This window comes from Pipra filicauda, unplaced genomic scaffold (assembly GCF_003945595.2).
Source record: "Pipra filicauda isolate LSUMZ 115617 unplaced genomic scaffold, ASM394559v2 scaffold5_size6683894_pilon, whole genome shotgun sequence".
Classification (NCBI taxonomy): Eukaryota; Metazoa; Chordata; class Aves; order Passeriformes; family Pipridae; genus Pipra; species Pipra filicauda.
This window is the reverse complement of record NW_024104754.1, coordinates 6,616,946-6,631,310: the sequence shown is the minus strand read 5'-3', so window position 1 is coordinate 6,631,310 and position 14,365 is coordinate 6,616,946. Positions and strand designations below refer to the sequence as shown.

At 42.9% G+C, this 14,365-nt stretch overlaps 1 long non-coding RNA gene across 4 annotated transcripts in view; it reads left to right on the top strand.

The window, feature by feature from the left end:
* LOC120324588 overlaps positions 1-14,365 on the top strand; it is a 113,575-nt gene that overhangs the window by 32,798 nt on the left and 66,412 nt on the right. For 2 of the 4 annotated variants that reach the window (XR_005566010.1, XR_005566008.1), the window contains one exon: positions 8,576-8,978. The exons of the other annotated variants lie outside the window; for them this stretch is intronic. This is a non-coding gene — a long non-coding RNA (uncharacterized LOC120324588). Of the gene's footprint in view, positions 1-8,575; positions 8,979-14,365 lie in introns of those variants that run through there. 4 annotated transcript variants of the gene reach the window in all.

Genomic DNA, 14,365 nt, shown 5'->3' with positions numbered 1-14,365 from the left:
GCTAGCCAATGCAGGTGTCTGCACCTAAGGTAGTTCTCCAGAGCCCCTTCAGTCATCTTTTTACTGATGTCAGATGAGATGAACTCTGTTTCTTTAGGCTCTGTCATTGGCCATGAATGGACTCACTGTAGTGTCAAGTATGGACCTACATAAAATGATCAAAATGACTGCAATACAGGTTATTTTAACCATGTGGTCTGCCAACTTGTAGCCATGCCATTTTTGTGAATAAACAGCTAGGAAAATGGGGAAATGGGTCTCTGCATAGTCCTGATAAGAAACAAAATCAACCTGATAGGAATAAAAGAACTGAGTTCAGAGAAGATTACAGAATCATAAAGTAGTTTGGGTTGGAAGGTACTCTAAAGGTCTCTCTAAAAGTCCCTGCAATGAGAAGGGACATCTTCAACAACAACAGGTTGCCCAGACCCTCTCCAACCTGACCTTGGATGTTTCCAGGGATGAGGCATCCTCTCTGGACAGCTCGTTCCAGTGTTTCACCACTCTTATTGTAAATAATTTCTTCGTTATATCTAGTCTAAATCTATTTAGTTTAAAACCATTGCCCCTTGTCCTATTGCATCAGGCCCTGCTAAAAAGTCTGTCCCCAGCTTTCTTATAGGCCCCCTTTAAGTACTGAGAGGGTGCAATACGGTTTCCCTGGAGCCTCCTCTTCTCCAGGCTGAACAACCTCAACTTTCTCAGCCTTTCCTCATAAGGAGAAATGTTTATCCTTCTGATCATTTTTGTGGCCCTCCTCTGGACCCTCTCCAACAGGTGCATGTCTTTCCTGTGCTGAGGATGCAGTACTCCAGGTGGAGTCCCATGTGAACAAAGTAGAGGGGCGGAATCCCCTCCCTTGACCCACTGCCCAGGCTGCTTTGGATGTAGCCCAGGACATGTTTGGCTTTCTGAGCTGTGAGTGCACTTTGCCAGCTCATGTCCAGGCTCTCATCCACCAGCATACCCAAGTCCCTCTCCCCAGGCTGCTTGCTGTCTCTTCATCCCCCAGTCTATGTTGGTAACAAGGGTTGCCCTGACCCAGGTGCAGCACCTTGTGCTTGGTCTTAAACCACATGAGATTCCCATGGACCCACTTCCCAAGCTTGTCCAGGTCCCTCTGGATGGCATCCCATCCCTCAGTGTGCCAACTGCATCGCTCAGCTTGTTGGCTTCTGCAAACTTGCTGAGGGTGCACTCAATTCCACTGTCTGTGTAACCAGTGAAGATATGTACAGGTCCCAGCACAGACCTCTGAGGGACACCATTTCTCACTGCAGTCCACCCGCTTGAGAGGTGTAGGAAAAGTAGTTTACACTGAAGACTGAGGCAATAAAAGTTGCTGAGTACCTCAGCCTTCTCCTCATCCATTGTTACTAGTTTGACAGCCCTGATTATTGGAAGCAGGTGGGCCGGGGGACAGTGTGCATTTTTTTGACCTTCATGGAGATTTGGCAACAAATCAGGGCAGAACTATTTTTAGGGCAAACTATTCGTGAATGCAAAGTTCCCATGCTATTATACTATATGACAATAGTATAATGAAATTGAGAAAAAAAGTAAATACATTATCTCCCATGAGTTTTATTAAGTGTTTGAGCTCCTTTACTGAGGACTCTTTCCCCATTTTCTTTTTTTTTTCCACATCAAATCTCTCAAATCTTCCACTAGGGTGTTACTTTATTCTGCACCAGAGGAGGGAGATACATATCCACAAACCTTCTGAGAAACACATTTACAGGAAATAAAAACCAACCAAGCAAGTCTTTCTGCCCCATTCTCTATGTGAAGAGACAGTTCACTCTCACACCTGCTAAATAGCTTAGTTCAGGATTAAATTAGAGCTAAGTACTGAAAATGCAGTGGGCTACACAGTGATCATCACATGGTCTTCAGGTGCTGGAATGCATGAGTATTATCTGAGGGAATCGTAGCCCACTGAGTGTCACACACAAATGACAATCACTGTTGTTCTAAGAAGTCCATCTTTCTAATTGCTTTGCTGGCAGATGGATCCTGCAGAGGATCTCATTTTCTCACTGCATGCTGCCTTTGTTTTTTCTCACTTTCTAATCAGATAATTCAATATGGTTTTGCAGACACATTACACATGGGTTTTTTTCTACAGCACTGGAGTTGCTCCATACCAGTGATTTAACCCTTCAGAACCTGAAAAATCTCGATAGAAAAGGAAATAGAATTTACACAGGTAAGGATTGCCATTTTAGTTTTGAGATAATGGAGCAATTTCTACTTTCTCTCCATCCTTCTTGCCATGCAAAATAAATAAAAGGTTGACAGTCAGGCCCTCCATTTAGATTCAAGCTTCAAGCTGTCTCTTGAAATACTTTTTCAGTAGGAGCATCCACAAAGTTTTTGAAAAATTGTTTGCTTTATTCACCAAGGAAAAGATAAAATAATCTGACATTTTGACTCATTCCTAGCATAAAAAGAACTCTAAGGCTTTTTAAAAAATCCATGTCCTAAAAACTTAATGGATTACTTAGGTGGCATACATAGTTCAGCCTTGTAGTGCCTGAAATGGTTTCTGTACATCTGGTGGCTCAGTAGTTCCTGATTTATTTAAACTACTTTCAGGTACTTGTCCTTGGGGAATAGAGATCTCATATGGATTTGTGATTTTGTTCCTTCAGAGTATCTGATTCCTTGAAGAAGAGCTTCTCTTTGTCCTTCTTTTCCTAGTAACAACAGAAGGTTGTTCTGAATGTGCAGCTGTTCTTTGTCTCACTCTTCACAGCGAGACTTCACCTTCTCACGATCCAGGCTGTTGCCCAGTGAGTGGATGGCTGAATTTCTTCTGAGGTTTTGAAGGAATGCTTCTTCACATTGCTGTGCTCTCTGTGCACAGGACTCTCCAAGTCACATCAAGAGGGCTCTGCTTCAGTAGAGGGCAAAAGAACCATTAGATAGCCTCTGTGTGTTCTTGTATTAGTTCTTCAAACCAGCTTATGTGCTACCATACTATTTCCCTAGGGTACAAGATTTCTGCTCTACTGTAGACTTGCCTGTTCCTACAGTTGATGTCATCAGTGAGATTCAGTATTTGCTAAAGAAATACCAGCACGTGCTGACACTGCAAAGAGGGCAACAGTGCTTTTGCTTTCATTCGGCATCATTGTAACCAATTTTCCTATCCTGTCGGTTAATATTTGCAAGTGCAGCTGGAACCTGGAGGCCAATGGGCTGTATATGACAAATTGGTTTTGATGCAAGGAAGGAACAGTTCTTTTGAAATCAAAGTCATTGGTGTTGAAATTTAAATTAACATGACCCAATTGCCAAAGCTTCCTTGATGCAGAAGGAGGTTAATTAAGCAGCAATCTCTTCTCCTGAGCAGTGTCTGCTTTGAGAGAATGAATAACAACATGAGCTGGAGTCTACACTACATAATACCATTAGGTTTATTACTCCACTTTTACAGCTTGCAGTAAAGAGGACTGTAGCAATTAATGAATGAAGTGGATATAATGCTGCAGCCAAGGTCAGGGTGAGGCATAAAATACAGAGCCCAGTTCTGCCAAAGTCACATGATGGCAGGAGTAAGCACCGTAGTTTGTCAGGATAAAGGGATCAGCTCGCCCTTTCAGTGCAAAGAAATCTCTCCCTCACGTATATTTGACAGCATCCTACGAAAACTCTCCATGAGAGCAGAGAGGAAGTTAATGAAGGTCTCAGAGCACAAAAAGAGATGATTCAACCAGTTAGCCAGAAACTGGAGACACTACCCTGCAGATAGCTGGCTGTGGCAGGCAGGTTATGTGGGTGGTTATGAAGAAAAAAGTGGCTCCAGTTCCAAATTCACACTCTTACACCAGTGTAAATCCCAAACAGTCACCCCTGACAGTTCAGTGTTGTGTAGCACAGAGATGTAGATTGCGTTCCTCTTCTCAAGCATGAGAACTGGTGCTTGAGTAAAAACAAAGCCAGCTAAGCCTGAAAGGCAGTAACAATATATATTCCTCTCTTTTCATTCCTTATACACCCAGTTTAAAAGCAAACAGCCACACATGCCAATCACACTATAATTCCTTACATTTTCTTGTATTCTATTTCCCAGGCAATGAGCTCTCACCTATTTTGCCTTTACCCTCTAAACTCTTCAGGGCACAGAATATCACTTTTCAGCTTGTACAGTATGAAAAAAATAAGTCTTTGATTATTACTGTAATATAACTGCATATCTGTGATCACAATTATTGCAATTGCATAAAATGGGAATCATAAAGATTGTTTCTCAAAGCTCCTGTTAAAGGCCATGAGATGATTGCTAGCTAATGATAGAAACACATTTCTTTTAGGGCAAGCTAGGCTATCACAAAGGCTTAATATCTTCCACTGGTGCAGCTATTTTGCTGGAAACAGGACACCATTGCCAGATGGAACATAGGTCTGTGTTTATGTTCTGATGCAAGAAGCCTCATGACTTCTGGGTCCCCCAGGATGAGGGAAGAGGGTTAGTATAATATAGTTTGCAAAAGGACCAACTGATGCATTCAAATAGCAAGTTTCTTCAGGAATTTTTTTTCATTAGAAAGGGCCACACTTCGCCAACCAGAGAACAGGGCAAGCAGCAGTCACCGAACAGCGTGGACTGTTGGTGCAAGGAGACCTTACATTGACCAGAGCTGGGGAAATAGTAACCTATGCTGGCATAACTGTAAAAGAAATGTTATATTCTCATAGAACTGAATATATGTGTAAACGTTTACCCCCTCTCAACCACATACACATGTTCCATGTGGAATAAAGCATTTTCAACATGTTCTAATGGGGAAGAGGGGGTAGGAGAGAGGGGGCAAAGGGGATGTGAGGTGGGTATAGAGCTTCCTTCTACCCTTTGAAAAACATTCATTTGTCTTCTGGCTCGTGTACGTGCGCTTGAAATGCACTCTCTTCTTCCTCCTTGTGTGCCCCTAGTACTGTGATGTTGCAAATTTGTTGCAAGTCAAGCATCAGCAATTCTCTCCCTCCGTGGAACTGCTTCAGAGCAGTGCTATGCTTGAATTCAGTGTGAGGGGATCACCTGTGGTTTCTGGGTTGTGAAATGAGAGATAACACTTAAAGAACTCTCTGTTGATATTGTTTTCTTGGCTTCCCTTTGATGTTGATGTGTAGCCACATAAATAAGTGATAAAGTGAAAAATAAGCTCTGGAAAGACCACAGCTCTGATGGCCAGATGTGTTCCAACTATATAAGAGAGGTGCCAGAAAGGAAGTGAAATGTGTGGGAGGAAGAAAAAGAAAGAACATTTTTGTGTTTCTGTCCCAGCCCCTGGGACTTTGCAGGTTTGTTTTTATAGTACTTTCTCCTCCATGGTTTTTAGTGATGACATTTGCTGTAGAAGGGATGAGGATCTGATATAACACCTTGTAAAGTTATCACTGTCATTTGTACAACAATATGAAGACCTTGACCAAGGCTTGGAGTCCCAGGTACTGTACAAAAATGTAGTCACTAGTAAAAATAGCCCAAAGAGCTTGCAGTCTCAGTAAGGAATACGCATAGGAAGTGCCAGTGAAAGCTCAGAGGCAGTGCTGACAGTGAAGCTTATCTGTGTGCTTCTCTGGGTCAGTCTAATGTAATCTCTACAGTATTCTGCTTCTGCCAAGTCTTTCTGATGAGCTTTCAGCCCAGTTGATCTTGGCCACCAAATTGTTGAGCTGTAGGGACAGCAGCTACCCGGAGCTTGAGGGCATCTGTAGGAATAGATGCAGGAATAGGTTTCAGTCTTTATTCTTGTACATGAATATGCTCGCAATCTGCTCAAGAATAAATTGCAGACTAACTTATCCTTGGTGTGCAAAGCAAGTTCCACAGTTTGCAGAGAGAATGTATGCTGTGGATGCCTTGTCAATACCCTGGCAATCTTCTTGAGGAATAGAAAATGTGAGTTAGTCTGAACCTCCTGCTCCCATCAGACTCCTCGCCTTCACTTGCCGTCTTGCTGTGTAATGAGGTATATTCCTGATCTTTCCTGAAGAGCAGTGGATCAGATGACCTTCCCAAGGCTCCAGCCTGGTGGCACAGACAAATTCTGACACAGAGCTTTGACTTTCTGCTGTCTTCAATTTGCTGTACTCCATTACTGCAGTGTACTGCCATGCCACTTTACCCCTTTACTCCCACAGCAGCCGATAGGCTGCCTCCTTTCTAAATGGACCTAAATGTTCCCCAACCCTGTCTTCTGGTAACCAAGGGTTGTCATCCTCTGTCCGTAAGTAATAGGGGACAGGTTGGGTTATGGAAAGCCTGTGAGAGGTGGGCAACTCTGTGACTACAGGAAAATAGGTGATCCCACAGCTTACAAATGATCAGCCACTAGCTCCTCTAGTTCCTGTGGAGCAGAGTCTCCCACAAGATACACATGCACACTTGGTGTGTGCAGTGGGTAGAGTTTACAAGTGGTGTGAAGAATGTCCTGGTTGTGCTTTCTGCCCTCATAACTGCTGAGCTTTGTACTTGTGCATGAGCACCCTACCTCTGCTTCTCCCTTCACTTCCTTTTTTCATTTTTCATCTCCTCAAGCAGGGACTGGCACATCACTTCCGTGTGTGTCACATGTATATTCTGTATATCTCACAAGTACCATGTCTAGCCCATCATTGTGCCAGCCCAAGTACTTTCCAGATGATACCCTAGCAGAGAAGAAACACAGAGCAGCCAGGCAGAATGAGCCAGCTGGCTTCAGCTGGGGGAGGAGGGACATTTGAGTTCAAGGCAGCATCACAATGATGATGAGTCACCCAGGTATGCACAGTACTACAGTGGTGGCTCTTCCAACACCCGCAACATCCTTCGCACTGTCTCTTGGTTTCCTGTTCCCAGCACAAAAACATTTTGCCTTTAGCAAGTAAAATCTTTTGTTTCTCTGTATTTTCCCCTATCTGGGATCCTTTAGGTTTTTGCTGTCTCTTTGCAACCTATATGTGTATATGAGATGCTAAAATTGGAGAGATTACAGTGTGAACTCAGTCCTAACCGATCCGAGAGTGCTACTCAGCTGCTAGTGCTCATGCCATTCAACAAGAGGCAGCACTGCATTGATCAGTCCCTTAGATTTCACATTTTTACTTCTGATATTTTTCTTGTTCTCTTCGATAGTCAAAACTGTGAAACATTAGTTTGCTGACCCAGATTGCAGCCCAGCATTTACATGAGGGAAGAAGACACTCCCACAGTGAGTTGCACAGATATGCAACTTCCTCACACAGCTAATGATACATCAAATGGATTCTTCCCCTCAGTAAATGGACACAAGAACTTGTTGTTTGCAAGAACAAGGAATTAATCTTTATTCACCAAACATTCATTATGGCAGCTATCAAGAAAAAGTGAGTTTAATTTTTGTGAAGAGGTCTGTTTAGTGGGTAAGGTGAATGTCATATTCTGCACCTGGGCAAGAAGGGTTAGTCAGGTCCTTGGTTTTCCTGGACTGTAGCTGGGGCATTGGAAGAGTGCAACAAGCACTCTTGATGATTAGAACAGCTAAAGCAGAGCCATAGGGAATCCACTCTCTGATCTGCAGTCAAAAAGGAATGGTCATCAGTGTTCTCACTGGGCTTAAGGATAAAAGTCTTATGAATATATCTCGAGTCCAGGGCTACAGCAAATTACAGCAAATTTGGAGATGTAGGAAAGTCTTACTTTTAAATACAGACAGTCTGAATTTAAAATTTTTCTGATACTTCTTATATTTCAGGGGCTGGTAGGCTGACCCAGACAAGTCAGCACACAGCCACATCAAACATCATTAGTCTAAAGATACCTCAGACGCAATGAGCGTACTGTGCTTGATGTGCACTCTGAGACATATGTTCACTGGGTTTTTATTTTATTTTATTTTTATATATTTACATAATGATGGGGAGAAAAGACCAAAGGTGGCATCCGTGTTTGTACGGTTGTTTGCATGTCCATACATACAGTATCCCTCAGTAGTTCCAATGTATGAGATGCCTTTGCTTTAAATCTCTTTTTTAAATAGTGATTTCTATGCAATGTATGCAGCAAGCAATGTTTAACTGTGTGCAGAGATTCATTCTGTCACAGACACAAATGTGCAAGGACAGAAGAACCACATTTTCTACATCCACATAGACACTAACACTTGTGAGTTGGTTGGCGACCCAGGACTTCCAGTTTCTGTCAGCTTCCCTCAATAGCAGCCCAAACAAACTGTTCTTCTGTAAATTGATTGCACAGCAGATAGCTTTTCATGTTGCAAATCTCCATAGTTCAGCAGATGGGAGGAAGGGGGAGGGAAATCAAACTCCTTGCCTGGGAGCCAGGCTATCTTAGTGATTTACAAATGACCTCGGTGATTGCAGTCATTCTGGGCACTTAATATTGCTCAAGTCTCTCTGTCTCCCTCTCTCTTGCATTCTCTCCCAGCATAATAAAGCTGAGGAAATCCAGGAGACTAAATTCAGTGCTGCAGATTAGTGACAGGAAGGAAACTGGATATGCATGAATTAAACAAGACCATTTGCCTTTTCTGATCTGCAGATGTTTTTCTCGAAGAAATGCAGCTTCTTTTTTTTTTTTTTTTTGCAGGTGACACCCACATGTCTCCTTCACTTACTGGCGATGATAAAAAAGGAGATAAACAACTGGAGTTCGTGCAGTTAGGCTTAATCTTTGTATGTCATCATCGCCGAGCAAAGCCACAGCAGTAGGAAAACAGAGCTGGTTTCTGCTGCTCGTTTCTAACTGACATTTTTTCACCAGGTTGCTCATGTAACCTGTGGACTCTTTGAACTTCCCTTTGTACCTACTGTCTTTCACAGTGCGTGGGTACTGCCATGCAGTACTGAGCTGCAGTACATATGTTCTTTGCCTATACCCCAGTCCTCATTTTGCCTCTCTCCCTCGGCAGTTTGAAACAGATTTCAAAACTATAACATTAATACAAAATATAAAAATTGAAAATTAAAAAAAAAAGAGTAACAACAAAGGAATGCTGATTTTAAAAACCTTTTAAAAACCTTTTTACTGTACAATTTGTAACTAATCCTATAGTACAGAAAGGAGAAAAGGAAGAAATAAGGGTATTTTTAAATCTTTTTTGTATATGTATGGTTATTTGTGCTTAAATCTCATGAAATAACCACAGAACCTTCATCCTTCCAAAAGCTACTTTTATTGAAGGAAATTCATCAGAGCTGCAGTTCAAACCAATGCATCTCTAGCTGCTGGAAAAAAACTCTGGAGTTGCTTAACTCCACTTTTTCTGCAGTCAGCCATTCAGCCATCCTTCCTTTCCAGCCAGTTTGCTTGTCCACTGCCCTTTGAATGTAATTTGTGCTTTATCCCAAGGGAGTTGACAGTGCACCCAAGTCCACACACAGGACCTAACCTGACTTTCACCATCAATGCAGTTTATTTCTCAATGATGCAGAGCAGCCTAAGCAGTAAAAAGTACTTCTTGAGGCAAGAAGGGCTAGGATGTTTTTAATAGTTGTTTCTGATAGTGGGCTAGGGAGAGGCAGAAGTCTGGGTTGTGTAGTGAATCCTGCAGCTGGTTTCTCCATTTCCATTCCCTGAGGGACTGTTCCAGAGCTTCACTGAAGTGGTTTCAGAGTGGTTTCTCATTTAACCCCTTTTGCTTCTCTCGTCCTTACTTGTGGATTGCTCCATCACAGAGCTGAACTTGAAAGAAGTGTCAACAGTGTGTGTCTGCAGCAGGGAGAGAGTTTATTCCCCTGCTGTCCAATTCTGTATCTTCATAGTCTTACATTTTTTTGTTGTTGTTAAGAAAAACATTGTCATTACTTCAACATTCTTCTGAGAGAAAGAGGTACAAGGGATAATGCTCCCAAAGGTGACATTCCACTCTGGATTTCAGCCTCTGTCCCTGAATATTAGGACCTAATGAGCTATGAAAAGACAGAAACAATTTCCTTTCTGCAGCCAGTTTTGATTTGTCTAGGGAAGCTTGAGAAGCTCAGGAAGAAATGTGAGGAACCTACTTCATCGTTTTCATGAGAAAAAAATAAATCAGCTCTTGACCACTGGTGTTTGAAGATTAAAGTAGCCCAAGGGCTGTCACAGGCAGCGAGCATAGCAGGAAAATTAGTTCGTTCTGACTCACGACAGAGTGATCTAATTTAATGGGGCACTGACAAGGCTATCGGGCATTAATTTAGCTGTTATCTAAGCCAGCCTGATTGCTGGTCGTGTCCTGCCGCAGCTCTCCACACGGGGGGCTCGAGCTGTCACTCGCAATCTGTAGCTGCAGCGTGGCCGGCTGAGCGCCTGCTCCGGCCGTGCCCGGAGCCTTCCTGAGCGGCGGGAGAGCGGGGCCGGGCCCGCTCAGCGTGTGCTCGGATTGAAGGGGAAAATGCAGCTGTAATTAAAGAGCCACTCTGGTCACACAAGGGGGCAGAAGGGAGGCTGGATAGGAAAGCTTCCTTCTGGCATTTCCTGCCTTTGATTTCTTAATTTTGCAACCTGATCTCTTGTCTTCTAAGGTATTTCAGTATGTAATTTCTTAAGCTTCTTTATTTTAGAGCAAAAGGATATTGTAAAAAGGCCATTTGATCCTCCTCCCAGATTGAAACCACTACGTTAATTTCCACGGAGCTGTATTGTTACTAATTGCTTGTTTGCGCCTTTGATTTTGCTGTTTAGGTAGTAATCTTTCCTGTCTGAAAAACTAGAGTTGTTCCAACCCATGAGAACATTTCAACCTAATCCAGAATAGTTCCCTTGAAGGAATAAAAAGTCAGTGAGGAAAAGGAATGATGTGGCCACATAGTAATGGCTAGGAAAATTGTGACATTTTAAAATTCCTCGTAATTTCAATGGTCAGCTGAATGGTCAGCTCCCCAAAACTGAAGAGCTCCTGATAAGTTTATGGGACCTGAAAATAAAGTTGCATTTAATTTTTATTTTTAAAAAGGGCCAAGGGTGGGAGGGTGGTGCAGAGGGGGGTGAAATTAGATCGTGGAGATCCAGTGAGGAAAAAAAAAAGGCAAACAAACAAACAAACAAACACCATGAATTTGAGACCATTCAACTTTCTGTTTCTTTGCAAATGGGTTTATATGAAATTGGCAGCCTCCTAATACTTTGTCAGCCAAATTGGCCACATCAGACTATCTGCATGCCCTTGAGGCTGGAATAGTAACGTACTGTAATGTGATGCTCTAACAAAAGCACCTAATTGTGAAGAACAATCCATTTGCATCAAGATAAGCAGCTAGTTTCCCTCTCATAGCCACTTAAAGACACTGACTTGGGCTACAAATTACTGCCTATTGCTGTTTTCAGCATTTCCCCATCTTTACTGGACCTTAAAAAAGCTGATGCTGTACTCATCACCCCAACCTGTTTTCTGGTTAGTATGACTGACTAACAAAATTATGTCTTGGTCTGTGATTCATCTTGAATAACATATTTTCCAGTCACCCAGCAAAAGCCTTGCTGAAAGTGGAAAGGTTTGATCTTTAGCACTGAAGCCTTTGCCTGTGTGCTCCTAAAACTCAAGCCTTTTGTACCATGTTTTTATTAGTCAAACATACCATCAGTAGCCAAAGTTGCTTCTGCTGTCAGGGCATGTCTGCAGGCATAATGACTTGGCAATAGTCGAAAGCCTGCTATGCACAGGAAATGAAATGTACGGAAATTAAATGCACTGTTGGAAGCACGTGGTGTGTGGGATTCCCACGTGGCTGTTTGGCCCAACTGGAAATCTGAAGATGATGGGAAAAATCAAAGGGATGAAAGACCTCAAATCCTTCAAACAGAAAACAAGTACCTATCCAATCACCACATGGCTTCAATCTCCTGTGGCAACTCCTTACCCCAAACTAAGAAGGAATGTGGCATACAAGACAGTCTTTGTGAAGCAAATAACTAGGCAGGCAAGGGCACATATGGAAGGCTGCACAGTGGTGTTAGAGATTAGCAAACAGGATGGGTTTCTGAACTGCTGAATCTGGCATAGAAACGAAAGGAAAAAGACGAGCAAAAAAGCAGAGAAAGAAGATGGGATATTGTTTGGCAGAGATGCAGGGTTCACGTTTAGAGCTGCAGAAGAAATAAGAGGCATTTTGAAAAAAATGTAATAGGGGAGAAGGATATTCAAACTAGAAGGAACATCTAAGACTTTTGGCTTTAGTAAACCTGACAACCCCAAGGGGGTCAAGACACTGCAAAGATAACACAGGCTACCTCCTCAGCATTTGTCTTCTAGGGGCTTAGTTCCTGGAAGCATAGAAGAGCCAGGCTGTTGTTTCGTGCTGTGCTGGAGACGTGCAGAACAGGAATCAGCATACAGGGGGCTGGAGCTGCACAACCCTTGGTTGACCCCTTGCAACATATGTTGATTGCTGTTCAGATATGATGACTGTAGATCAGATGTTCACTTGACACTGAGATCCAAAAGTGGGGGAAAGGACAATGAGAAATTAAATCACTCTTCAGCAGGATTTTATTTGCATTTGAATTAAAACCTGTGCGTAAGACAGAAAACCCTATTGATCTACTGCTGCCCTCCATGAGGGCCAGTTTCCAAGTTCAGAGCAGCAGCAGAGGGAGGTTCCTCTTTACATCATCCCATAAACAGCATATAGACCTCAAAGGCAGGGCCAGGAAGGGCCAGGGCTGTCCTGGCATGTTGCATTGCCTAAAACTAGATGGAATAAATTAGAATTGCTGTTTGTCGAATATGCTAATCCACATACCAAGAGCCAGACTCCAGCCTTAACTGGGTTGTTTCTCTGCAAACATTTTATTTTAGTCCCTTACAGTGGTGGATAAAAGGTACTTACTGGTATCCCATCTCCAACAGTCTGTAATTCATGTCCCTACAGAGCTTTAATATGACAGCAATGTCCATTTTAACCCATGGCTGTGGCTTCTCCTGTCCTGATTGTCCTCATTTTTTCATTTTGTGTTTAGGATGCTTCCCTGTATCTCCCTTTTTGGTCAGTCAAATGAATTAATACTTGTTCCAGATGCTCCAGGACTTACGTTCCAGTATCATGTCCTGGGAGCTATCAGTATGTTTTAAACACGGAAAGTAGAAAAATGTTAGGGGAAGGAAAGCAAATTATACCAACATTTGCTTTAGAAAGTAATACTTTCCTCTGACTATCCTCAGGCCTAGTACATTTATTCAGGATTTAATTAACCGTATCTATTTAATAATTTTAAAAGGAGATTGCAAAAAGTATGATAAAACTCTAAGGAATATAGGTATAATGAAATAGATACATCTGTATCTAAAAATATATGTATGCAGTTTACACAAGGAATGTTTATCCTGTTTTGTGCTTTTGATACACTTTTGCCATCTCACCTTATATTTGCACTGTGAATTTTCACAGCGCGTTGTAATTGGAGCACTCGTTAATGTTGCGTCACACAATGACAACACTGGAGCACGGCAAGGCAGTGCCCCACCCTGACAGGGGACTGTGCTCAGCCTGCTGCTCTCCGGTGGGAGCGGCTGGATGCCCCTGCACAGGATCATTCATATCTCCCTCCAAGTGAGGAGGGAGGTGACAAGGCATTAGCGTCCCCCAGTCAGTGCCAGCAAGGAGGACCAGGCTGGGACTGTGCAGGGACTGCCATGTGTCCACCTGGCTCCCTCCCCTCTGCCCCCTGCACGAGTTCCTCGCTGCCTCAGCTGCAGTACAAAGGTGCAGTGAGGGGCTTTTCAGGAAGAGAGTAAAATCTGTATGTGGAAAAATGTCGGCCTTTGGGTGTTTGTGCATGTGATGAGGGGAAAGGAGAAGAAATAAATAATACTTTGTTTTAAATTTCTTCAGCCCAATCATAAGCCTTTGGGTTTGCTGAACTGAGCCAGAGCAAGGCTTTCAAGGCCTGCTGGGTCCATGACTGCACTCCCATGCCAAACTCACAGCACTGCCTCGTGGATCTCTTGGGCCCCCCTTACCATTGCCATCGGGGGCTCTGCGCCCGGAGCTGGGGCCCCACCTGTCCCTGGCCGGGGGGACAGCAGGCACCTCACCACTGCTCAGAGGTGGCACAGCACCCTCCAGGAACATGGTTCATGACGATATGACTCAGAATGAAAGGTTTGGGGCCCGGTCAGCAAGCTCAAATAAAACTTGCAATTTGGAAGAGCCAAAATTTTTTCTTTGATTAAGACATCAAAGCAGATTGTTGCCATACTTCCACATCTCTACTTTTATTCTGTCCCCTCAAAGAGAGAAAGAATCTTCTTGTCCCAATTTGGAGGAAATTAAATGTTGTACAATCCCAATTTTATTTCAATGTGGGAATATGGACTTTTTTCTTTTAATTTTTTATTCAGTAGTCTCTACAAAATAAACCTTGTCTCCTCAGTATGAAAAGGGATTTTATGCCAAGATA